Source organism: Vicugna pacos, chromosome 5 (genome assembly GCF_048564905.1).
Source record: "Vicugna pacos chromosome 5, VicPac4, whole genome shotgun sequence".
NCBI lineage: Eukaryota > Metazoa > Chordata > Mammalia > Artiodactyla > Camelidae > Vicugna > Vicugna pacos.
The window spans coordinates 29,705,290-29,730,807 of NC_132991.1; the positions used below are offsets into that span (position 1 = coordinate 29,705,290).

Here is a 25,518-nt window from a genome sequence, read left to right on the forward strand (position 1 = left end):
TTTGATTGGGTTGTTTGTTTTTACATTATTGAGTTGTATGGTAATGATATATTTTATATGTGTGTGTGTGTATGTATGTATGTATTTTAAAGAAGAAAGAAGAAAATACATTTAATGGTATCTTCTTTGAATTTCCTATTAAGAGTTTAGAAAAATATTTAGACCAATTTTCTTTTAGAATATTGTGATTTATTTACAGTATTATTCTGAATAGTCCTCAGAATTCATTTTGGTGTTTGGTCAGAAGCAATGACATTGTTTTTTCAATTTACTCAGCAATAATCCCAGATAATTCATTGTATAATTCTTCCTTTCCCCACTTTCATTGTATAATAAAGTATTACACGAAAAAAATCCCATTTCTTTACCATATTATTTATGTTTGTGTCCTGTTCTGTTTTTTTTTTTTTCTTTTATTTTCAGAAACTGCTCCTCCACTTTCCAAGTTCTGATATAGCTGCCAAACAGCCACTGGCTGTAGAGGTACACATGTGACAGTCAGTCACCAATTATAGTACTTCAATCCCTTGTTCCAATAAGTTGGTCCAAGTGGTAGATATAAAACTCAAGCATGGCCAGAACACCTCCCTGGAATTAAATATATGATTTTTCAGAGAAGGAAGTTCTCTCTGAAATTGCTAACTTGGAGAGTGTCTTTTGTATTTCCTGTAAATCAGTAGTTTGGTCTGGAGGCTTGATCAGACTCAGGTTCAATTTTTCTTTTCAGTCTAGGCTTCTTCATGGGTGGCATTGTATACTTCTAATCAGGAGACAACCAACGACCAATGTCTGATTGATTCTCCTTTTGTGATATAAGCAGTCATTGGTACTCAGTGCCTAGATCTGTTAGTTCATGAGGAATGTTGATGGTGATATATTAATTGTGTCATTCCTTTGTCATATATTACCTTGAATATTTCTTTAAAGAAAAACTTACCTTCATCTGTCATTAATAATTACACTTCTTTTTAAGCCATAATTAATTGTATGAGACCTATACAGAAGCAAGACAAGGATGCCTACTCTCACCACTTCTTAGTTTTAGCCACAGCAAGCAGAAAAGAAAAAAAGAAAAAAAAGAAAACTAAATTAGAAAGGAGGAAGTACAACTGTCACTGTTAGAAATGACATGGTACTATATAGAGAAAATTCTAAAGATGCTGTCAAAAAACTATTAGATTTTAAAAATAAATTCAGTGAAGTGGCAGTATACAAAATTAACACACAGAAATCTGTTGTGTTTCTATTCACTAACAATTGACTGTCAGGAAGAGAATAAGAAAAGAATGCCATTCACTGCTGCACCAAAAAGAGTAAAGTACCTAAGAATAAATCTAACTAAGGAGGTAAAAGACTTGTACTCAGAAACTATAAGACATTGATGAAAGAAATTGAAGAAGACACAAGCAAGTGAAAAGACATTGTGCTCATGAATTGAAAGAATTAATTTTGTTAAAATGACCATACCCCATAAGACAATCTACAGATTCAATACAATTCCTATAAAAATATCAATGGTATTTTTTTTATAGAAGTAGAACAAATAATTCTAAGATTTGTATGAAAACACAAAAGATCCCAAATAGCCAAAACAATCTTGAGAAAGAAGAAGAAAGCTGATGTCATCACATTCCCTGTTTTAAAACTATTCTTAAAGCTAGAGTAATCAAAATTGTACGGTACTGACACAAATATACACATGATTCAATGGAACAGAATTGAGAGCCCAGAAATAAACTCACACTCATATGGTCAATTAAGCTATGACAAATGAGATAAGAATATACAATGGAAAAAAGACAGCCTCTTCAACAAAATGTATTGGGAAAACGGGACAGCTACTTGGAAAAGAATCAAACTAGACTATATATTTCTCATTCCATATACTAAAATAAACTCAAAATGGATTAAAAACTTAAATGTAAGATCTGAAATCATAAAACTCCTAGTAGAAAATACAGACAGTATACTCTAACATCAATTGTAGCAATATATTTTTGGATATGTCTCCTCAGAGAAGGGAAACAAAAGCAAAAATAAACAAATGGGACTTTGTCAAACTAAAACATTTTTGCACGGTGAAGGAAATTATCAACAAAATGGAAAAGCAGCTTACTTGAGGGAGAAGATATTTGCAAATGATATATCTGACAAGGGGTTAGTATCTAAAATATAGAAAGAACACATATAACTCAAATTTTTAAAAAATAACCAACTTAAACAGTGGGCAGAGGACATGACAGACATTTTTCCAAAGAATATATACAGATGACCGACAGACACCCGAAAAGATGCTCAACATCACTAATCATCAGGAAAATGCAAATCAAAACTAAAATGATATGTCACCTCATATCTGTCAAAAGACAACAAATGACAAGTTTTGTTGAGGATGTGGAAAAAGGAAAAACTTGTGCACTGTCAATGGGGTTGTAAACTAGCGCAACTTCTATGGAAAACAGTATGGAGTTCCTCAAAAAGTTAAAAATAGAACTGCCATATAACCCAGCCATTTCACTTCTGGGTATTTAGCAAAAGAAAACAAAAACACTAATTGGCAAAGATACATACACTCTAGTCTTTATTGCAGCATTATTTACAATAGCCTTGATACGGAGGCAATGTAAGTGTCCAGAGACAGATGAATGGATAAAGAAGATAAAAAATTAAAAATTAAATGAAAACAGTGCTCGCTTTGGCAGCACATATACTAAAATTGGAACGATAAGATTAGCATGGCCCCTGCACAAGGATGACATGCAAACTCGTGAAGCATTCCATATTTAAAATAATAATAATAATAATAAAACTTCATAAAACTAAAAAAAAATTAAATGAAAACAATCTCATTGATACACAGAACAAATGGGTGGTTGTCAGAAGGGAGGGGGGTGGGGGGGTGAGAAAAATACGTGTAGGAATTAAGATACATATCTCCAATTTTATAATAAGTCATAGGAATGTAATATACAGCATAAGAAATATGATCAATAATATTGTAATAACTTTCTATGAGTACAGATAATTACTAGACTTACTGTGGTGATCATTTCAAAATGTTTGTAAATATCAAATCATTACATAGTACACTTGAAACTAACAAAATATTATACCTCAACTATATTTCCATTAAAAAATATAGAGGGAATGATTTTATAAAACATTTGAAAATTTTTTTGAAAATATGATAGATGTTACTATGTTATTAGAAAAAAAATGATCTGAGAGGATGTGGCCTAAACTGTTACAGTAATTCTCTCTTCATCTTGGTTATTTAAGGTGGTGGGAAGGGGGAATGTTTGGAATACAAGGAACTTTCACTTTAAAAATTTATCCTCTTGTTTATTATCATCTAATATATTTTCATTGTTATCAGAGAATATGGTTGCCATGATAAATATTCTTTGGTATCTGTTATTTAGTTTAGTTTGCAGGTTAATGATCAATCTTTAAACATATATATACTTGAAAAGACTGTATATTATGTGTTTGATGGATATAATGGTCTATATACATCCAGTAGAGAAAGACTATTAATTGTGCTTTCATATCTTTATATTTTACTAACTTCTTGTCTGTATAATATCTCAAATATGAAGAGAAATATGTTAATATCTCTTCTATTTTAATGTATTTATCTTTCTCTCCTTGTAATTTTCTCCATTTTTGCTTTTTTGTAATAATATAATTAGATACACACAGGTTAATAATTTTTATACCTTTTTAATGGGTTGTTCCTTTCATCAAGATGTAGTGATCATATGATGCCTAATAATTTTTTATCTTATAGTTCATTTTGCCTGGTCTTAATGTTGTGGCACCAGTTTTCTTTGGGCTGTATTTCTTGGGCATTTTTTTTTCTGTCTTTTTACTTTCAAAATTTCTGTGTCTTTATATTTCAGTTGTATCTCTAATATATAGCATATAGCTGGATTTTTTAAAATACAATTTGCCAATATGAAAATAAATTCACCATACAATATGATAATAGTATTGTAGGCATCAAATTATTTCAACAAGAATTTTCTTTTTTAATAGAGATATAGTTGATTTACAATATTATGTTAGTTTCAGTGTATAATAGTGATTCGGTATTTTTATAAATTATACTTCATTTAAAGTTATAATGAAATATTGGCTGTATTTCCTGTGCTGTAAAATCCTTGTAGCTTATTTATTTTATACTTAGTAATTTGTATCTCTTAATCAACACTGCCCCTATCTTGCCCCTCCCCTCTTCCGTCTCCCCATTGGCAACCACTAGTCCATTCTCTTTGTGAATCTGCTTCTGTTTTGTTATATTCATTCTATTATACTTTAGATTCCACGTGTAAATGATGACACAGAGTATTTGTCTTCCTCTGACTGACTTATTTCACTAGACATAATGCCCTCCAGGTTTATCTATGTTGTTGCAAATGGCAAAATTCCTTTTGAGGGGACCTGAGTAATATTCCATTTTATTTATATATATATATATATATATATATATATATATATTTATATTTATATTTATATTTATATTTATATATATATAATACATACACACACACACACACACACACACACACATATATACCACTCTTTTTATCCACTTGTTTGTTGATGGACCCTTAGTTTGCTTTCATATATCTTGGCTATTGTAAATATTGCTGCTGTGAGCATTGGAGTGAATATGTCTTTTCAAATTTGTGTTTTCATTTTCTTCATATATATATATACCCAGGAATAGAATTGCTGGGTCATATGGTAGTTTTATTTTTAATTTTTTGAGGAATCTCTGTGCTGTTTTCCCTAGTGCCTGCACATATTTACATTCCCATCAACAGTGTAGTAGGTTTCCCTTTTCTCCAGATCCTTCCAACATTTGTTATTTGTGGTCTTTTTGATGATAGCCATTCTGACAAGTGTGGAGTGATACCTCGTTGTGGTTTTGATTTGCATTTCTGTGATGATTAGAAAGCATCTTTTCATCTACCTGTTGGCTATTAGTATGTCTTCTTTGGAAAATGTCTATTCAGATCTTTTGCGTATTTTTGAATCAGGTTTTTTTTTTTTTGGTGTTGGGTTGTGTGAACTGTTTATATATTTTGGATATTAACTCCTTATCAGTCATATCATTTGCAAATATTTTCTTTCATTCACTGTCTTTTTATTTTGTAGGTTTCCTCTGCTGTGCAAAAGCCTTTAAGTTTAATTAGATCCCATTTGTTTATTTTTGCTTTTGTTTCCCTTGCCTCAGGAGATAGATCAAAAAAATATTCCTGCAGTTTATGTCAAAGAGTGTCCTGCCTATGTTTTCTTCTAAGAGTTTTATACTATCCAGTCTTACATTTAGGTCTTTAATCCATTTAGAGTTTATTTTTGTATATGGTGTGAGGAGATGTTCTAATTTCAATCTTTTACAGGTAGCTGTCCAGTTTTCCTAGCACCACCTATTGAAGAGACTGTATTTCCCTAATTGTATAGTCTTGTCTCCTTTGTCATAGACTAACTGACCATAGATGCATGGATTTATTTCTGGGCTCTCTACTCTGTTCCATTGGTCTACTTGTTTGTTTTTTCTGCAATACCATAGTGTTTTGATTACTGTGGCTTTATAGTATGGTCTGGAGTCAGGACGCATGATACCTTCAGCTTTGTTCTTTCTTCTCAAGATTGGTTTGGCTGTTCAGGGTCTTTTGTGGTTCCATATAAATTTTAGGATTATTTGTGCTAGTCCTGTGAAAAATGTCATGGGTATTTTGATAGAGATTGCTTTGGTTCCTTTGGACATTTTAACGATATTAATTATTCCAATTTATAAATAGGGGATATCTTTCCATTTCTGTGTATCATCTTCAGTTTCCTTTATCAATGTCTTATCATTTTCAGAGTATACATAATTCACCTCCTTGGTTAAATTTATTCCTAGTTATTCTTTTTGATACAATTTAAAACAGAATTATTTTCTTGCTTTCTCTGTCTAACAGTTTGTCATTAATGTATAGAAAAGCAACAGATTTCTGTATATTAATTTTATATCCTGCAACTTTACTAAATTCACTTATTTTAATAGTTTTTGTTGGAGGCTTTGGGGCTTCCTATCTATAGTATCATGTCATCTGCAAACATTGTCGCCTGTTTAAACACCAGTAATGGCCACCCTTCCTGGTTCAAATGCCATTGTTCACAGTCTGAGCAAACTCTGTCCCTGCCAACTGTGCACTCTTCTGGGCAACAGCAACCTTCTTCCTATTGTGGAGCTGCTCTGGAATTAGAGGTGCTGGAAGGGGTGTTGTAGAGCCTAGGACATTTGTTGGGACAGTCATGGGGAAACTGCACAAGTCCCAGGCTGTTTCAATCTGCTTCATTCACCTTGCTGCTGGGAGTAAGCATGTGTGTGTGGACTCTTCATGAGGAGAGCCTGAGTATCTTATAGCTCTCCTGTTAAACCTACTGGTTTTCAAACCAGTTAAGGGGACTCATCTTCCTAGTGTAACATCCTAGGGCTGAGGTGCCCAATATGTAGTTCAAACTGCTCATTCCCCAGAGAGGATCTTTGAACCTGTGTAATCTTCCTCCTCTTTGTGTCTCCTTCCAGGGGCATAGGTCCCAGCCTGATTCCTTCTCTTTCCTTCCTACCCAGCTCTGTGGATCTTTCCTACAGCCTTGGTTGTTTCAGTCTTTATACAAGTCTCCAGTTTGTTTTCAGTGACAATTGCTTCACATAGATGTATTTTTGATGTGTTCATAGGGACAGGTGAGCTCAACATTCTCCTATTCTGCCATCTCAGTCACCACCCCTCTATAACATTGTCAAGTACAATGTCTAGTACACAATAAAAAATAACTAGGTACCCAAGGAAACTTGAAAACATAATTGAAAACCAGCAGAAACAACAGAGAACAGAAACATCCCATAGGGTCCAGTAGAGTTATCAGAAATAGACTTTAAAATAAATATGTTTACCATGCTCAAGAAAGTAAAAGACAATACCAAAATTTTTGGAGATACAGAATAAAAAATACTTGAAATGTTACCAAATAGAAATGAAAAACGAATAGTTGGAATTAAAACTCAGAATAGACACATTTGAAGAAAAGAGAATATTGAGAATAAAGCACAGAGTTAAAAGGATGAAAATTGTGGGGGAAAGGGTAAGAATCATAAAGTTTGAAGTGTGAAAAAAACCCTATGTATATAATTGAATCCCAAGAAGAGATACATTGGAAGAGGTAATAGCTGAGAATTATCCAAAAACTGATGAAAGATAAGTTAAAAATGCAAAAATTCCTACAAACTGTAAGCAGAATAAACCAAAAGAAATGCTCATCAGGTCCATCATAGAAAACTTTATAAAAAGGAAAAAAAAGAGAGAAAAAAATAAAAAATCACTCAAGGGTGGAGGAAGCAGCGAGAGGAAAAGAAGATTGATTGCTCTCAAAGGAGCAAAAACTAGACTAAGAGCCAACAGTTAACTTCTAAACAGAAACAATGGAAGGCAGAAGACAATGGTATAATAACTTCAAGGCACTGAAAGAAAATAGCAATCAATTAAAATTTCATATTCAGTGAATGCATTCTTTAATAATGAAGGGGAAATAAAGACATTTTTAAACAAACAAATGGAGAGAATTCATCACAAGGACATCTACACTAAAGGGAAGACTATAGGGTATTCTTTGGGTAGGAAAAAAATGATCCCAATTGGAGATGTAGATAGCAGTGAAAGCAAGGAGATTTAATCATTTGAGTAAATCTAAATGAGTATTTACTGCATAAACAGTAATAATAAAGACTTTGGTCTTTATAATATGGAGAAAGATACACAACAATAGTATATTAGAAGAGATAAAATGTTGATAAATGTTGTTAAAAAGTGTTCTAAGATTCTAGCATTCTGGAAAAGATAAAAGTAACAGTAAACATCAGATTTTGATAAATCACAAATGCAATAATTATGGTAACCTCCAAAAGTCTAATAAAATAGTAAATAATTTCCCAGTGAATCATGGGTCAAGGATAGTGATTGTGTTCATCTATTAATTAGAAATTTGACTAAGCAAGATAAATTTAATGAAATATATACTTCAGAAGACATGGCTCATTTTAGATAATTAATATTTAAATAACTGGAACTTGTTTAGGGTTTTATCTTTCATTTATGGCCATTTTACCTTTTCATTATAATTTTTAAGATTCCAATTTTTTCCCAAAGGATTGTTTTAAAATGTTAAATTTCATGCATTTTAGTCTTAACCAAAAATAAAATGAAATTAAGCGTATGCAAAATAACTGAATGTCAAGTAATCAGTTTTACAGCCAGCTCATTTACACTGAATTAGTAATTTGCTCAGTCTGCTATTTATGTTAATTAAGTAAAGATTATCTTATGTTATACATTTACATAGTGACATAAATGTCCCATTTTCTTCTCTGTAAATGTTATTATTATCTTAAATTTCAGTTCTTTCCTGCTACTAGCCTCTTAGAGTAATTTCATGTAACGTCATTTTTATTATACTTTTGCTGGCACTGTCATTGAGAGAATATTTAGCCTAAAAGTTAAATAATTATTAAAAACACATATTTTGGAGCACATATTGGCAAACTATGGCGCATGGGCCAAAACTGGCCTGCTGTCTGTTTTTTATATATCCTGCAGCTAAGAATGGTTTCTGCATTTTTAAATAGTTGGAGAAAGAAATCAAAGACCAGTATTTTACGGCATGTGGAAATCATGCGAAATTCAAATATCAGTATCCATAAATAAAGCTTTATTAGAACACAGCTGTACTCATCTGTTTGCATATTATTTATGGTTGCTTTGAGTGTTTGCAACAAAGATTGTAAGGCCTGTAGAGCCTAAAATATTTACTATCTGGTACTTTTCAGAAGTGTGCCAACCCTTGCTTTAGAACATGGGAAAATTTTGAAGGTCTTCAGAGATTCTTGAGTTAGTATATCTAACTGAAATGGGAACTTTATGTTTTGGCTTTGGTATTGGTTTGTAATGTTGATTTAATAAAGTTATAGATCATAGTATAGATTATTTAAAAAAAGACATAGGATTCTGTTGGCTTCAACAAACTATAACACTCTGCATAAAATGATATGACAAGCACTCTGATATATTTATTTTTTAAGTATCAATAGACTATTATGCTTTATAAACTTTTATATCTTTTAAATGTATTATGCTTTTATGAAATCTTTAATACAATCTTAATAGCAAAATATTTGTGAAATATGTTAGGTTCTTTTTTCCATATTGTAGAGATTAAACAGTAGCTTGGTTGAGTGTATTTGTTCTGAATCTCTGTCTAGCCAACTAATTTCATATGTTTAGTTTAAGGTCCCAATCACTGGTCAGGATGATCTGGGAGAAAGGGGACATTTTACTGGTTGCCTACACTTTACATATTCACCAGATAATTGTCAAATCTCTGAAATAAGTAAAGACCTAACTTTTAGTTCCATCTTGACCACTGACTTGCTTTGTCAACTCTATGTACTTCTCTAGCTTCTCAGTTTTCCTCTTAGTAACCTGTCCTTGTCTGTGATGTGTAATAGAGTATTTTGATCTCTTGGTAGAAAAGATTTTCTGCAAATCCAGAGTGTTTTGGTTATCCTTCATTGGAATACTCACATCTAAAGTATTCAATTTTAAAAAATTCGGGAGTTTTTCTGAGCAATTGATGGCCTCAATACAAATCTAGGCTAAACACAAGAGCATGTGCAGAACCCAGCAGCCTCTGTAAGCACAGTGAGTCTGTGGTGTTTGCTATCTTATTGTTCATTGTTTCCTGAACTTGTTGCCTATAAGAGGCTGCTTTTCCAGTATTCCCCACTAACATTTGTTTCTGCTGTCATGGCATCTTTCTACCCAAGATTTTCTTGTTTATTGTAAGTCTGACAAGCATCTGCAAAAGAGAACTTAGCTTATCCCACTAGAGATTTCAGGCTCAGCTGAAATACCGAGGAAATTCTAGAGCAAAATCTAGACATGAATAGCTGCTAAGAGAGATCAAGGCCGAAAGTCTTAGGTGACTGCTTCCTGAGCAATGAGAAGGTCTGGCTCTGGGAAAGAACTGAATTTGCAGAAATAGGAGGTAAACTAAATGTTAAAAATCGATCAATTCATATATCACTAAATTGAGTAAATGTAAATCATTAAAATGTGAGTTTTACAGCACTGAAAAGAATCTTTAACAGTAAAAACTGAATTTTTCTCAATAAAGAGAGAGGATGTTGGAGGGTCAGATCAATAAAGAAAGTGATAGAAACAGGACTATAAATGATGCAAATAAAGAAAAAACAAGCATAGGCATTAGACCTAGGAAAAGGTTGGATTTGTGCTCAGTGAGTATTTATGACATGAAAAAAAAATCCTGAAAATGAGACTTTAACTTTGATCTTGATATTTAAGGTCAGAAAATGGCAGGATAAGAAATACCATATGTACAGTTAAGGGATTGGGCCTGGAAAAGTATTCTAATAATGAGAATAGAGAGGAAAAGAGGGCTTGGGGAACAGAAAATGGAATCAATGGACTTTATATTAAAAAAGAGAAATAAAGATATCAAAAGAGGAAAGAATAAAGACAGAGAATTAAGAGAATTAAACATACATAAGTATACTGACAAGAAATTGTGCATTCATCTTAGTGATTATGCAGTGTTATTGCTGCTGTGATTTACAAGATGCTTTGAACAAGGATCAAGTCATAGAATTTCACCTTCTGTAATGTCTGTTATGGAAGGAGTTTGCAGAGTAAGCCAGAGTTGGCTTGCAGCAAACTACGAAAGATATCATGATTTTTCCAAGTTAAGAGTCCTCACAAGATTAAGCCATAGCCCGGAGACACTTCTGTCTGAGAGAAACAAAGCTGATGGGTTTCCCTGCTGGGATTACTATCCTAATGATCAGAGAACCATTGTTTCTTTCTGCTCCTGGGCATCAAGTATGCTGACTGCCTCAACTTCAAATAACCTCCCACCAGTACTGAGAGCATTCTCTGGTTCGTGCTCGCCTTCTCTAAAACCAAAGGCACTTGGCTGTGAGCCAGTTGTTAATATTACAGTCCTGGGCACATTTCCATCCGCAGTGAACTTTATCAAACAGACACACGCGCGCACACACACACATACACACATACACACACACACACATCTTAACACAATTTACAAGCTCGGTTCACCTTTTTTTAAGCATCTTTTTAAAAAAAAGAAAATTTCTAGTATTCCTTTTGTTTATTGATGTTTTGTTCCACTCTTTAGCTGAATTAGTTTAGTAGCTAAAATAGTTTTTAGTTGATCTTCTTTCTTTCTTTCTTTTTTGCAGGGTGTAGGTAATTAGGTTTATTTATTTATTTGATCTTTCAGTGGAGGTACTAGGGACTGAATCCAGTACCTCAGGCATGCCAGGCATGTGCTCTACCACTTGAGCTATACCCTCCCCCCTAATATTCCTTTTAATGATAACTTCACCTCTTGTTACTGAACTATCTTATAGGAAAAGCCTTCTTACACTGACTTTCAAAAAATTCTTTAAGGATAAGGAATCAAAAAAGAACTCACCATCAAGCAAATTGCATTATTACAAAATATGAGAGTATAAATACTAATCTTAGCCAGATTTCCCTGAAATAGACCTTTATCTTAAATTCTATCAAATTTCAAATAATTTTATAAATCTGTTATAAGGTATAGTGTATTTATTTTCCTTGGTTTTTGAGTGGGACCTACCTCCATCTTTCTCCTTTCAAGCAATATTAACCTCTGTTATGAAAAAGAAATACAATTCTAGGTATTTGCTTCCTGGGAATAGAATTGCATCCACCATTGGGATATTTGCATTTTATAGTTTTGATAATTTATTTACCACCCACTTTGTTTTTCCTCTTCTTAGTACAGCTGTGTTCCCTCCACACCCAAATATGGCCTGAGTCCTGATCCACAGAGTAAACTAACTTCATCACAGCTGTTGTCTGGCCAACTCTGTCCTCCTCCACCAGGCTCCACCCTTCTCAGGGATCTTGGGTCATGGCTAAAGCAGTGAGGAGTAGCAAAGTGAGAACTAGAAGTTTGGAGCCTCAGATACTGGTCATGAGACTAACTGGTGTGCTACCTAATTAAAGCCAGTCACATCTATAGACCCCAAAAAGTAACCAGGTTAGACTATCTATCATCTAATATTTCTCCTTCTAAATTCTATGATTTTAATGCGATTTTCTGGTTCCACTATTTCTAGAAGGGAGGAAAAATCTAAAAATCTGAAAGATGTCATTCTGAAAACAGACCATGTAGCAAGAGAATTACAATCTTTCTATTCATTCATTGCTCAGTGAATGTTTATGGAACACCTACTATTGGCCAGGCTTTCTGCTGACTAGGCATTGAGTGTTAATTACATTTAACTTTTGTTCATTCTCAAACAGTTTTTATAGAGGTGAAAGTCACATAACATAAAATTAACCACTTTACAGTGAACAATTTAGAGTACTTAGTGTATTCACAATGTTGTACAACCACTGCCTCTTAGTTACAAAATATTTTCAACACTCCAGAAAGAAACCCCATACTTGTTAAGCCATAAGTCCGAATTGTCTCCTCTCCCTACACCTATTAACCACTAATCTGCTTTCTGTGTCTATGGATTTACCTATTTTGGACATTTCATATCAATGGAATCATATAATAGGTGACTTTTTTTGTCTAGCTTCTTTCACTTATCATGATACTTTTGAGGTTTATCCACATTGTAGCATGTATCATTATATCACTACTTTTTCTGACAGAATAATATTCCACTGTATGTATATACCACAATTTGTTTATTCATTCAGCTATTGATGGATATTTGGGCTGTTTCTGCCTTTTGGCTATTGTGAATAGTGCTGCTATTCACTGAACATGCTTGCACATCAGACAGTTTTTAATATCTAGTAAATATGGCTCAAATACATAGTTTATGGCCAGGACTCTTAAATACTTTTGGAATCAGTTAACTGTCTTCCTGAACTGAATTCAGTCAAAGTCGCTACATTGTCATCTAATCTCTGACTTCTCTCATTTCTTTGTTCCTGGCTTTACTACTCAATAAATTGAGAAAATATATAGACTATCTCCTAATCTTTGCTGTGTTCCTATAACTGTGTAAGTATAAAACTAGAATCCAACAAATGTCTTTATAATCAATGCCACATACAGCCATATAAACAAGGAGCTGTTAACATCAGAAAAAGAAAAGACCATGTTTTACAAAATGTATCCAACTGATCAGTTACTTACTGGGAGAAGGAGGAGATGAAAGCCAGATTATTGCTATTCAGATCAGTAGGAGCAGCAAAGATGTACTGAATACATTTTTCTTCTTTGAATTATAACTTGTGAGAATCCTTTTTTTTTTCTTACACAGTAATTTAATGAGACTGGGTTTATTTTTTACTTTTATTTTTGTTTTGCTGTTCAGAGGCCAAATTGCAAAATCACTCAAAATGTTTCCATTTTTAAACATAGCTTAATAAATACTTCATGCCAACTCCTGGTCCTTGATATCTAAGACGTCTGTGGTTTTATTCCAGTTCCTCTGCTTACCAGTCTTAGTGACCCATGTACTGTTTCTACTGATTTATTGGTTCAATGTAAATTTGTAAGAACTGCAGTGGTTGGCAAAAACCATTCCTCACATTAACACAAACACACATCCAGTGCTCTCTTTCTTATTTTCTTTATCACCCTGGATTTTGGCTTTATATGAGTCACCAATTTTGAGCTGTCTGTTTTTAATATCTCACCGTAAGTCTGGCTTGAATTCAGTATAGGCTTAAAAACAATATAAAGAAATTTTGCAAACTAACACAGATATTGCCTTGGCCAGTCACTAAAATCTTTCTATTTTTCTAAAATAGAAGTTATTATTTATTCCTAGTGTGGTACATTAACTGCTTTGGCCAGTGTTAATTCTTTGAGTCCAATAATAAATGCATGCTCTCTTTACATACACCAAATGCTGCAGCTGCTATTCATCCCCTTGGGAATGAACAGTCGGGAAAACACAGTCAAATTAGTTCTTTGAATTGGGTTCTATTAAGACCTTAGATCAAATGGACAGAAAATTGTATGATCATCTAGGTATTGAATAGAATCTGACTGGAGATATCACTTAAGTTTATGGTAAGTTATTGGCATACAGCTTTATGAAATATTTGTGCTCATGAGAAGCCATGAATTAAATGTAATTTTAAAATGTTGAATCACCTTAAATACATTAGTGGATTCAATAACTCAGAAAATACCATCTTGACATTGCTTCTAATGCAAAGAATCATTAAGAAAAGTAAATTATTTCTTGATTATTGATCCATTTTGCAGTTAGATTTTCAAATTGGGTGTGTTATAAAAGTAAGGTGCTAATATCTTAAGTAATAAAACTTCCCATTTACTTGGTTCTTCACTTTCCAAACACTTTCCTACCTATTATTTCACTCATGCAGTTGTACTGTGTAATAAGTAGAACTACTTTTATCTACACACCTGAATTAGGTACCTTAAGGCCTTACTGCTCTAAGTGTGGTTTGAGAACTAACATCATCATCGAATGAGTTGGTTATAAATGCAGAATCACAGGCCCCACCCTAGACCTACTGAATTAGAATCTGATTAAGAAATATCTGGTGGTTTGCCCTGGGATTTTTTTTCTTAATTGTAAATTTGGGGCTGGAACTCAGATATTCCACTGATCTGCAGTTCAGAAGTCTGTCATCTGACTATCCAGAGTTATAATGAACAAGTAACATGAGTGTAAGAGAATGCCTCTCCAGTAACAATCAACCTGACATTTCTATTGTGTCCAGGATATAAATTGTCAGTTACATCAAACAATAAAACATGTAGGATCCAGGAAATAAGGCTGGGCTGTAGACAGAGAGGTCTGATGGGTCTTTGGAGGACCATCTGTTTTCTTTGTTTTTCACCATCAGTTTTATTAGCACTGAGAGTGATATAACCAACTTTCTTTAATGTACAAATGAAAGTAACAGGAATTAACAATAAAACATAATTTGAAAAGGAATAAAATGCACTCCAAGTTTAACAAGCTGCTCTCAGTATACACAACATATTAGAATTTTCCATGGACAGATTAATGCTTTTTACAAAGATAAGGCTTTCTTTCCTTAGTTTCTCATTGCCATGAGTAAAATACTAATGAGACCCACCTTTCTGAACAAAAATCATCTTCCACTTTGGCTTACCAAGTGCTTTTATTATAAGATCTTATCTCAAGAAAGTGGTTTTTTTTTATTGCAAATATAAGAGTGGAATATATCAATATGATAATAAATGGTAATTGACTTTGCTAGGGTTTGTCCATCCTATTGAGATAGAACTAAGGCTCTCTAGAAGTAGTCCAGTTTGTGAATGTATATCAGGTAGTTGCCATAGGATGGAAAGGTGAAAGGTAGGGGCTATACCTGGGGATAGTACAAACAAGACATTAAAATTCTGTAATGCTTTACACTTGCAGGGTGTTTTCTTTTCTTTCTTTCTTTTTTATGATAATGAGATTTCTGGGTTCACAGTGAAGAGAGGGCAGACCAAAAGAGGCAGGAAAAGCCTGAGAGGGCAGGTACTTGAGCCCAGCCAAGGAAGACACTGCAAATTTGGGATTCTGGCTAGAAAAGCTCTTTGGGATGACTGCCTGGTTCTCGGGCACCTGTGAGACCAAGTTTGCATTCACAGAGGAAAGGGCTGTCCTGGAGGTGCAATCCTGTGAGACTTTGATCTGCCTATTCAAGTTGGCTCTCTCTTAATTGACTTAGGACAGTGAAATTCCCTAAGACATTTTTTTTTAAGAGGAATTAAAGAGGGGAGGGTATAACTCAAGTGATAGTGTTCATGCTTAGCATATGCACAAGATGGTAGGTTCAATTCCCAGTACCTCCTCTAAAAGTAAACAAATCGAATTACCTCCCCCCTACCAAAATAAAATAATTAAATAATACAATAATAAATAAATTTTAAAAATAGAGGAATTAATATTTTAAAGTTCTTTTAGTCCTCTTTTACTGTTTCCTCCTAATTTACCATAGAGAAAGGCTTTCTGAGAAAAAAAAACAAAAACCCTTTAAGTATAGGAGTGGATTACAGGGGAGGCTGTAAAATCATCATGACTGAGACATTTAAAAATAAAATAGCGTTGGGATGATTAGCTTGATACTGCCTAAAGGCAAGACTATGGATGAGAAATTTCTTTAGTATTTCAACTCAGCAACTCACAGACATATGCAAGGCTTATGTCTAAAATTAGGTTTTAGTGTTGTTTCTAAACATTTCAGAATTTCACAAATGTTTGAGATTTTATGCTTGAAATAGTAGTTTGACTTGCAAGGACTACAGTGTAAGGATATCTAACAAAACAGTTATATTTATGTATTCAAAATGATTCTTAGGTATTACGTGTTATCAGAAATCAATATTTTCTTTTGTGTCTTTCTAAAAAACCTGTTACTCTTTGTGTGTGCTTCTATGGTGCTTCATACATTATAAATTATATTTATATTCAAAGTATAAACATCATATGATAAAGGATGAAGTCTTAAGAATTACACAGGAATGAGAAAAAGAAATTTTTTTAACTTCTCTATCATTGAGGTCCTTTCTTACTTCCTTTTTGTTTCATGTGGTAGCTGCTTTAACTACAGAGTGTAACTCAAGTTAGTAAGTTACTCTTAAATTACGAAGTATGTAAATTTATCAGACTTTAGTCAAGGCTGTTAAAACATTTTGTAAATGATCCATTTATGATAATAAACGTAGCTTATGGAAAATATTTTTTATGTATTTAGAATGCCTTTCTAGCACTTTAAGAATGTTCTTTAATTCATTCACCCTGATTTTTGAATTATATTAATTAAAACAGTAAATAACAATATACCATTAGTGACTTATTCCTTTTTATCAAAATTAAGGTGTTTAAATGTTTAAAGAAACCCCTTAAAATATCTTGTATGTCATATCTGCCTAAATGTTGTAATATGTATTTGATGTATTTGGAAAACGGTATGAATTTTAGTGACTAAAAAATTAAAATGGATGAGATGATTCCATTTTTATATGAATAAGTAAATATTGAGAATTCTGTTTGGGAATAATGTATGAACGAATCAATTATAGTTCCATATACAGCTATGTAGATATATGTATGTAAAGATTTTTTAAAAACAGTCTCAGTTTGCATATGATATCTGCATACTGTAGCCCCCAATAGGGAAGAATAAACATTATTTTTATAGTACTGTAGTATGCATTTATTGAAAAAAATTCACGTGTAAGTAGACTTGTGCAGTTCTAACTCATGTTGTTCAAGGGTCAACTGTATATACACAATGTAAATAGATATATAATGTACATTTGTATGTGTACTCATCCCCCCAAAACACACAGAGATACACACACCATACATATGATAAAGAAAAGGAAAATGAATAAGACCATGAATCTTGGACTATTCTTCATCATTACTTCCTTTAAAATAGAATCTATTCATTAATTTTAAAAGTAAACTGAACAAAACTATTTAATCCAAGGAAGTGCTTCCTGAGCATAGATCTCTGATAAGTTTGTACAAAATATGTGAATCCACATTAAATAAAGAAGCATTTATTAAGAAAGGCTACCACTAGCATTTGACTTAAAATCATGAAATAATTATTTTCTACTTCAAAAGAGGTTCCAGTTAGTGAATGTGGCAGTTGAACTTTCTTGACCTAGGTGACATTAACCATTTGCCTGACATCCTTCTGGAAACAGTTTTATAGATTCAGCTTTCATATTGGTTTAAGTTTTTATAAAATATCTTTTTATATCACAAAGTATAAGGGAGATTTAGCACATGATCAATTTTTAAAAAAAATTTGAGATACACAAAAAAGTATCTATTATCCCACCCTTTGAGTTTCATGCCATCCTTACCCTTCTGCTCCCACCGTTTATTAGCCCTCCAAGAAGAGCCCACTGTTTACAGTTTGGTGCTACAAATTCTTTTCAGCTTTCCCTTTCATATAGCTATATTAATCAATCTGTCTATCTACACAGATTTTATAAGAATGGATCAAGCTAGCCATACTGATCTGTAACTTGGGTTTTCCCCTTACATATACATCTGGACATCTTCCCATGTCATCATACATAGATCTCCTGACTTTCGATAACTTTGTATCACAATCTAGGTAGGTATTTTCCAATGACCTATAAATTGTTTTTAGGTAGATGTTTTTCTTTCATACTACTGAAAACACTATTTCAGGGAGTATCAGGTAGCTTTATGTGGTTATATAGCATGTATGTAAGATAGATTTCTCCATAGACTAGTTCTTGCTAGGGTCACAACAACCATGGTGTTAGAGTTAATGAAACATTTCTTTTCCTTAGCACACTCTTGACCATCATCTCTGTTCCTTGGAAGGTTCTCTGCTTTTTCTCCTACCTCTGTTTTTGCTCCTTCTCAGTCTACTTCACCACCACCTCTTCCTCAATGCAACCTCCTCAAGCTCAGTCTAGGCACTCTGCTCTTTACATATTATATTTTACCTCTAGACAACCTCATCAATGACCAAGAATTTAATTACATACATGTATTTGTGTATGTATACAGGAATGGCATGTCTACAGGAATGACACCTATATTTATATCTGTACCCTTGATCTCTCTGGATTCCAAAACCATGTATATTACAACATGTTTATTATTTTTAAGTTACTTTTGACTTATTTTTCTACTACATATCTCTCCTCATGACCCTAGACCCATGAATCCTACTGCCACAAACTCATTTTATCTAAAACCAAACTCATAATGCTGTCAAACTCAGTCCTCTCCAGTAATTTCTATCTTATTGAATGGTACTGCCATCAAAAAAGTTGCACAATAGAAGTAACTACCCATATATAATTCATCATCATGGTTTTACTTGTAAGTATTTCTTCAGTCCATCCATTTCTCCTTATCGCCACTGCTACTCAACTAATTCATGCTACTACCATCTTTTGCCATTATAATATCTTCCTAATTGTATTTTATCACCTACTTGTGCTCCACTCTAGTCAAGTTTCCATCTATAGCCAGACTGACCTTCCCTCCTCACTTTCTGCCTTTCAGCCACACTAGCCTACTTTCAGTTCCTCCAGTGTTCTCCCAGGTCCCCTCCATCTGTGAAACATCTTCACTTGTTTACTTCAAGACTCTAGGAAAGACAGGCAAGATTTCTGCTTCTCATCAAGGTTACCTTCTAGAGGGGTACCTTCTAGAGTGGGAAAAGATACACCAAAAAAAAATATATATATATATATACACACACACATACAAGACAATTTATCAGATAGCAATATTTCTATGCTGAATAATTGAAGCTGATATAAGAGAGAACGACTAACTGGATCCTCCTTACTGGGTAGGCAAGGAAAGCCTCTCTAAAGAGGCCTCTCTTAAGGTTGGGATTTGAATTAAAAGATAGCCAACCATGCAGAGATTATGGGGAAGAACATTCCAGGTGAAAGGAACAGAGACGGAAAGATCCTAACACAGAATGAGCTTGGCTTGTTGCATCAGGGTGGTAGCGGTGGCGTGGTGAAAAAATAACAGATTGAAGAAATTATTCTACATGCTGTTCTGTCTAGAATATTTTCCCTCCTTTTTACCTAGTTAACTCCCACTGTCCTCTCTTTTACCGAGTGTACTCCTACTCATTCTTTGATCTCACTCTCTCAGGGATGTGATCAGTTCCCCCATACACATGCATCATGTGCCCTTCCTTCAAAACATACATCACAGTTGTGGTTTAGTAACATTAATCTGCTTGGTGATGTGATTAATTTGTCTCCTTTGTGAAAACGAGAGTCAGGACTTGTCTGTTTTGCTCAATATGGTTTTCCTTTTTCCTAACACAGATGAGACACTCAATGAATATTTGTTAAGGTAAAATTGTTGAGTCAAAGGTATGCACCTTTTAGATTTCAATAGATATTGCCAAATTGCTTTCCCCCAAATGCATACTGCTTCACATTTCCATAAATCATACACAAAAGCACTCATTTCCCCTCATCCTCATCAGTCCTACATGTTAGCATTCTGCTGAATTTCATTACTCTAATAAATGGCCATTTGTATTTATCTTCTTGAGCATCTACATTTGAGATAAATTTAATTATACTAAGCTCAGATTAGACTTTTTAGGCTGAAATTAATTTTTTTTGAGGATACCTTCCTCCCATCTAGTTCTCCAATATACATGTGACACACTTATGTCTCAGACTCTTGTTTGGAAATTTCAGCACTTATATCTGCTATTTTAGCAGTCACACTCTACACAGCCAGGAGAGATTGGGTGCCAGTGAAAGACAGCTGGGTTCTGGGCCTCCAAGTGAGAAAAGAGATAACAAATTAAGAGGAGAATCAGAGAAATGCATGAGTCAGAGTTAGAACAGAGCAGAGTCTTATAAGAAGACTGGAGACAAGGTAGGATCTGAAGGGGTAAAATATCTTGGTTAAAGTGTACCCAAGGTCTTGATGGGACCTTAAGAACTTGGTAAACCACTATTTCTTCAGTGGCCAGGTAAGCAAAAACATAAAGTGAACTTAGGAGAAGAAGACAGATTTGTTGGGTAGTAAAGCAGAACAGGGCCTAAATGGGTAAAGGCTTGGGCAAATATATCTAAAACCAAGGATCACTAAGAACCACATTGTAGGGTTAGACCTAGATGTTTGTAATTGTACTCTACCTTGTAGTAAGATGATGTTCTTGAAAAGAAATGTTACATTGTCTTTTAAGAAGGGCCCTTGGGGACACTGGAGGAAGGGCTTAGCACCTTAGCCCATAAGTTCAGGGCCCTGGGGCCCTGGATGATGATAGCAGGAAGTGCCAGCAAAAGTAGCTGTTGTCATTTGGGACTTGGGCAAAAGGCATGTATGATCATGGTTGTCCACTCATGGTGATAAGGAATAGTGAGCAAGAATGCAAGATTGTGGACCCTGAAGCCCCAGGTGCGGCAGAAGTCACTGAGTCTCTAGAGCCCTAGCATAACGATGCACTTAATGTTAAGTCCCATCAGGCTGGGGGCAGGGGGAGGAGTGAGAGGACAGGATGTTTGAATTAGCCTAGGGACTGAGACAAGGCTGAGAGGAAATATGGGCCAAGCTACAGCAAGCTGGGGAAGAAGACCAATGGAAGTGAAGTGGAGTTTAACAGTGGCAAAGCCCAGTGATTCACTATGGGCTACCTACTGAGCCTAAATTAATTAGGTGTTTCTGTCACCTCCACCTTCATTATGTACCCTAGCAATTTTACAATTAGTTTCTGAAGATTTTGGATTAAGTGGTTTCCTGTGCTGTTGTGTGAATGGGAAGAAATTATTTCTTTAGAACATTATGTCCTGAAATGCTGAAATGGGGTAAATGTGATGGAGCACTGAGGGTTAGTCCATGTATTTTCCCTTTGGGAAGGACTTCACTCTACAATTTCTAGTGCATTTTCCAGGCTTTTTTTTTTTAATTGAAGTATAGTTGACTTATTTACAATGTTGTGTTAGTTTCTGTACAGCATAGGGATTCAGTTATACATATGTATGTATATTCTTTTTCATATTCTTTTTCATTATAGGTTATTAAAAAATATTGACTGTAGTTCCCTGTGCTATCCAGTAGGACCTTGTTGTTTATTTTAGATATGGTAGTTTGTATCTGCTAATCCCAAACTCCTAATTTATCCCTCCCCAACCTTTCCCCTTTGGTAACCATAAATTTGTTTTCTATGTCTGTGAGTCTGTTTCCATTTTGTAAATAAGTTCATTTGTATCATATTTTAGATTTCACATATAAGTGATATCATGTGATATTTGTCTTTCTCTGTCTGACGTACTTCACTTAGTATGATAATCTCTAGGTCTATCCATGTTGCTGCAACTGATATTATTTCATTCTTTCCAGGCTGGTTTTTAATGCTTCATTTGACATGGATTCTTTTTTTCCTAAGCAGAACATACCTCCCTATTGAATAAGTCTCACTGCTAGGAAGTCAGATAGGCTCCCTACCTTCCCCCTTTTGTTTCACCTCATTATTTGTAACTCGTGGTAGTAAATCATTCCTCTCCCAGTATGGCACTTTGAAGCAAGCACCACTGTGTTTTCACAAAGCTCTGTAAGATCTTCTACCTTGTTCCAGTCCAATATTTTACCTGCAAGCTCTCCTGGTTCCAATTACTGTGACCAACTTGAGTCAGCACAAGGCACTTGAGTGCTCCCTGTCTGTTCCACCTGGATGAATGTTTGTAAATGGAGCATCTTTAGAATAGGATAAAAAGCCTTTTGAATATCTTTGGAGTTATTGGTGCTGTAAATGAGGAGAAACATCTGCATTTCATGAGATAGTTCCAGTGAATTTTGATCCTTTAAAAATGCTAGCAACAACAACAACAAACCTTAACAATAATAAATCACCAACCGCATCATTGTCCTGCTCTTATTCATGAAGACAAATATAATCTTTTTATCCTATCTTCTACTGAAAGGAAGCCAGTGTAATTTTCAGAGTATTTTGGTAGCAACAAGACTATTTCACATATAACAACTAATTTTTAAAGAAGCAATTAAGAGATGGTATCTTCCTATGGGGGGAAAATCAGATTCTTAAAAAAAGATAACTCTTTGTTGAGGCACAAAAACTGGCCAATTGCTGAACAAAAGCTTGCTGCTGTCTAGGCAATGTAGCTGGCAAGGCAATGTAGCTGGCAGTCCTATCACTACCTGCAGTGTGTGTTTGTGTCCAGATGGCCAAAATGCTGAGCAAATCCCCGAATCACAGGTGGTGCTGAGATGCTGATTCTGCATGGGAAGTTGTGGGTGGGCACCCACCTGCCCTAGCATGTAGTCTAAGTGAGCTCTGGCAAGCCATGGAATCCTTGCCATTCATGTGTAGGTGGTGATTGATGATGCTGATTTAGGGGAGTCCCAGATATGGAACAAAGCAGCTGAGTGAATGGGTGTTTTCTTTCTTTGATCTGAGATGATGTTTCTTAAGGTGTGGTTTGAGGACCACCTGAACTGGGATCATTTGGGTATTTATTAAAAATGCTTAACACATCCCACTCCTGGCTTATTCAATAAATCTCTGGAGATAGAATTCAGGAGCCTGAATTTTTTAAGAAGATACTTTTTTTATTTTAATTTTTAAAATTGAAGTGTAGTTGATTTACAATGTTAGTTTCAGGTGTACAGCAAAGCAATTCAGTTATATGTATACATATATACATAATGTTTGTATATACGAAAATATATACACATATGTTTTCAGATTCTCTTCCATTATAGCTTATTACAAGAAATTGAATATAGTTCCATGTGCTATACAGTAGGTCCTTCTTGTTATCTATTTTATATATAGTAGTGTGTATCTGTTAATTCCGAATTCCTAATTTATCCCCTCCCCCACTTTCCCCTTTGGTAATCATAGTTTGTTTTCTATGTCTGTGAGTTTATTTCTGATTTGTAAATAAATTTTTTTTAGATTCCACATATAAGTGATATCATATGATATTTGTCTTTCTCTGTCTGACTTACTTCACTTAATATGATAATCTCTAGGTCCATCCATGTTGCTGCAAATGTTAGCATTTCATTCTTTTTTGTGGCTGAATAATATCCCATTGTGTGTGTGTGTGTGTGTGTGTGTATCACATCACATCTTCTTTATCCATTCATCTAAATGTCGATGGACATTTAGGTTGTTTCCATGTCTTGGCTATTGTAAATAGTGTTGCTATGAATATTGGGGTGCGTGTGTCTTTTCAAATTAGAATTTTCTTTGGATATATGCCCAGGAGTGAGATTGCTGGATCATACGTAACTCTATTTTTAGTTTTTTAAGAAACTTCCATATTGTTCTCCATAGTGTCTGCACCAATTTACACTCCCATCAATAGTGTAGGAGGATTCCCTTTTCTCCACATCTTCTCCAGCTTTTATTATTTGTAGGATTTTTAATGATGGCCATTCTGACTGCTATGAGGTGATACCTCGTTGTAGTTTTGATTTACATTTCTCTAATAATTAGCAATATTGAACATCTCTTCATGTGCCTGTTGGCCATCAAACAAGATACATTCTAAAATAAGCTTTCTGTGTATAACTGAATCACTATGCTGTATACCAGAAATTAACATAACATAGTAAACTGCCTATACTTCAGTAAACAAATTAAATAAGTAAATAAATAAATATGCAAAAAATAAGCTCTCTGGGTGATTTTTCCGGACACTAAATTTGAGAACTATTGATTCAGTCAGTATTAGTGAGATGACACTTAACATATGCAAATGCATTGTTTCATGGAATTTAAAGAGAGCATAAAGTCCCATCTGTCCACTGGCACAGCTACAAGCTGGTGGTAACCAAGTGGCTAACCACACAGCTTTCCCTGACCCCTGGTGGTCTTTCCCAAACAAACAGTGAATTCCCTCAATATTCACATATGGACAATGAAACTTATGGCAACCATGCAATTGCTATTTTCCAGGACAATTCCAACAGTATGGACAGTTCCATACTATGTCATTCTTTTCAAATAAATGTCGCCCATCTAAATGAATTAATCTTTTGTGATTTTGCAATAGAAGAATATTTTGATATTAAATCACCTATTTAAACCACAAAAAAACCCTCTCATTTACCCCTGCCCTTTCCCTATAATTCAAGCAACACCAAGAACATTCTAGATTCATTCTCCTCCAGATGGGGGTGACACACAGAGAGAGGAATTAGTGAAATTCCCGCCGTTAAGCTATTAAGAAGACTTTAAAAACTTGGAACACAGGTAATAGTCTGAAATTAAAGCACTTTTGAGTTGTGTGAAACAGAATCAGATAGAAGTGTTGTCTTTCTGGGCTGTTTCTAATTCTAAAAACTTGACTTTGAAGATCAGGAGGCAGGTTTGAGAGAGAATATTCTATACGAAAAACCAGAGTGGCGAAGAAGGCATTATGATGGCAAGAATAACCTCTTCACAGATGGAACAGGAAGTACTTTTTTTTCCTTCTTGTGATGGGAAAACAGCTGAGTGAACATGACTAAGGCTTGCCATGGATTGTCTTTGAGAAAGGGCTTAAAGCCCTGGGCCAAATTCTGAAGTGTGGAGTGGGGGTGGTTGGCTGAAGAGAGAAACTCTGAATAAATTGACAAGAGTTGAAACTTGGAGCAGAAGGATTATTGCATGGCTTCCTGGGATATAGCCTGGGAATTTGCAAACCTCACAGCAAAACTCCCTGTGCCACATGAATGGCAGAATAACTACCTAAGTAGGGGGTTGTCAACTGACTTGGAGAGGCTTGTTCTTGGGAGGAGGACACAGAGTGACCTTGCTGCACTGAGAAACCAAGAGAAAAGGGGCACTAGAGCCCTTTAGCCACTGAGGCCAATGAACAGACATGTGAAATGAACAACTCAAGGAAGGCCCACAAAGACAAGCACATCCCCCTCCTCCATGC

The 25,518-nt window shown here is 34.5% G+C and overlaps 1 protein-coding gene and 1 pseudogene across 1 annotated transcript in view; both read left to right on the plus strand.

The window, feature by feature from the left end:
* FMNL2 (formin like 2) overlaps positions 1-25,518 on the plus strand; it is a 366,592-nt gene that overhangs the window by 18,382 nt on the left and 322,692 nt on the right. The window lies entirely within an intron of this gene.
* LOC116280731 (U6 spliceosomal RNA) lies at positions 2,687-2,787 on the plus strand (annotated as a pseudogene).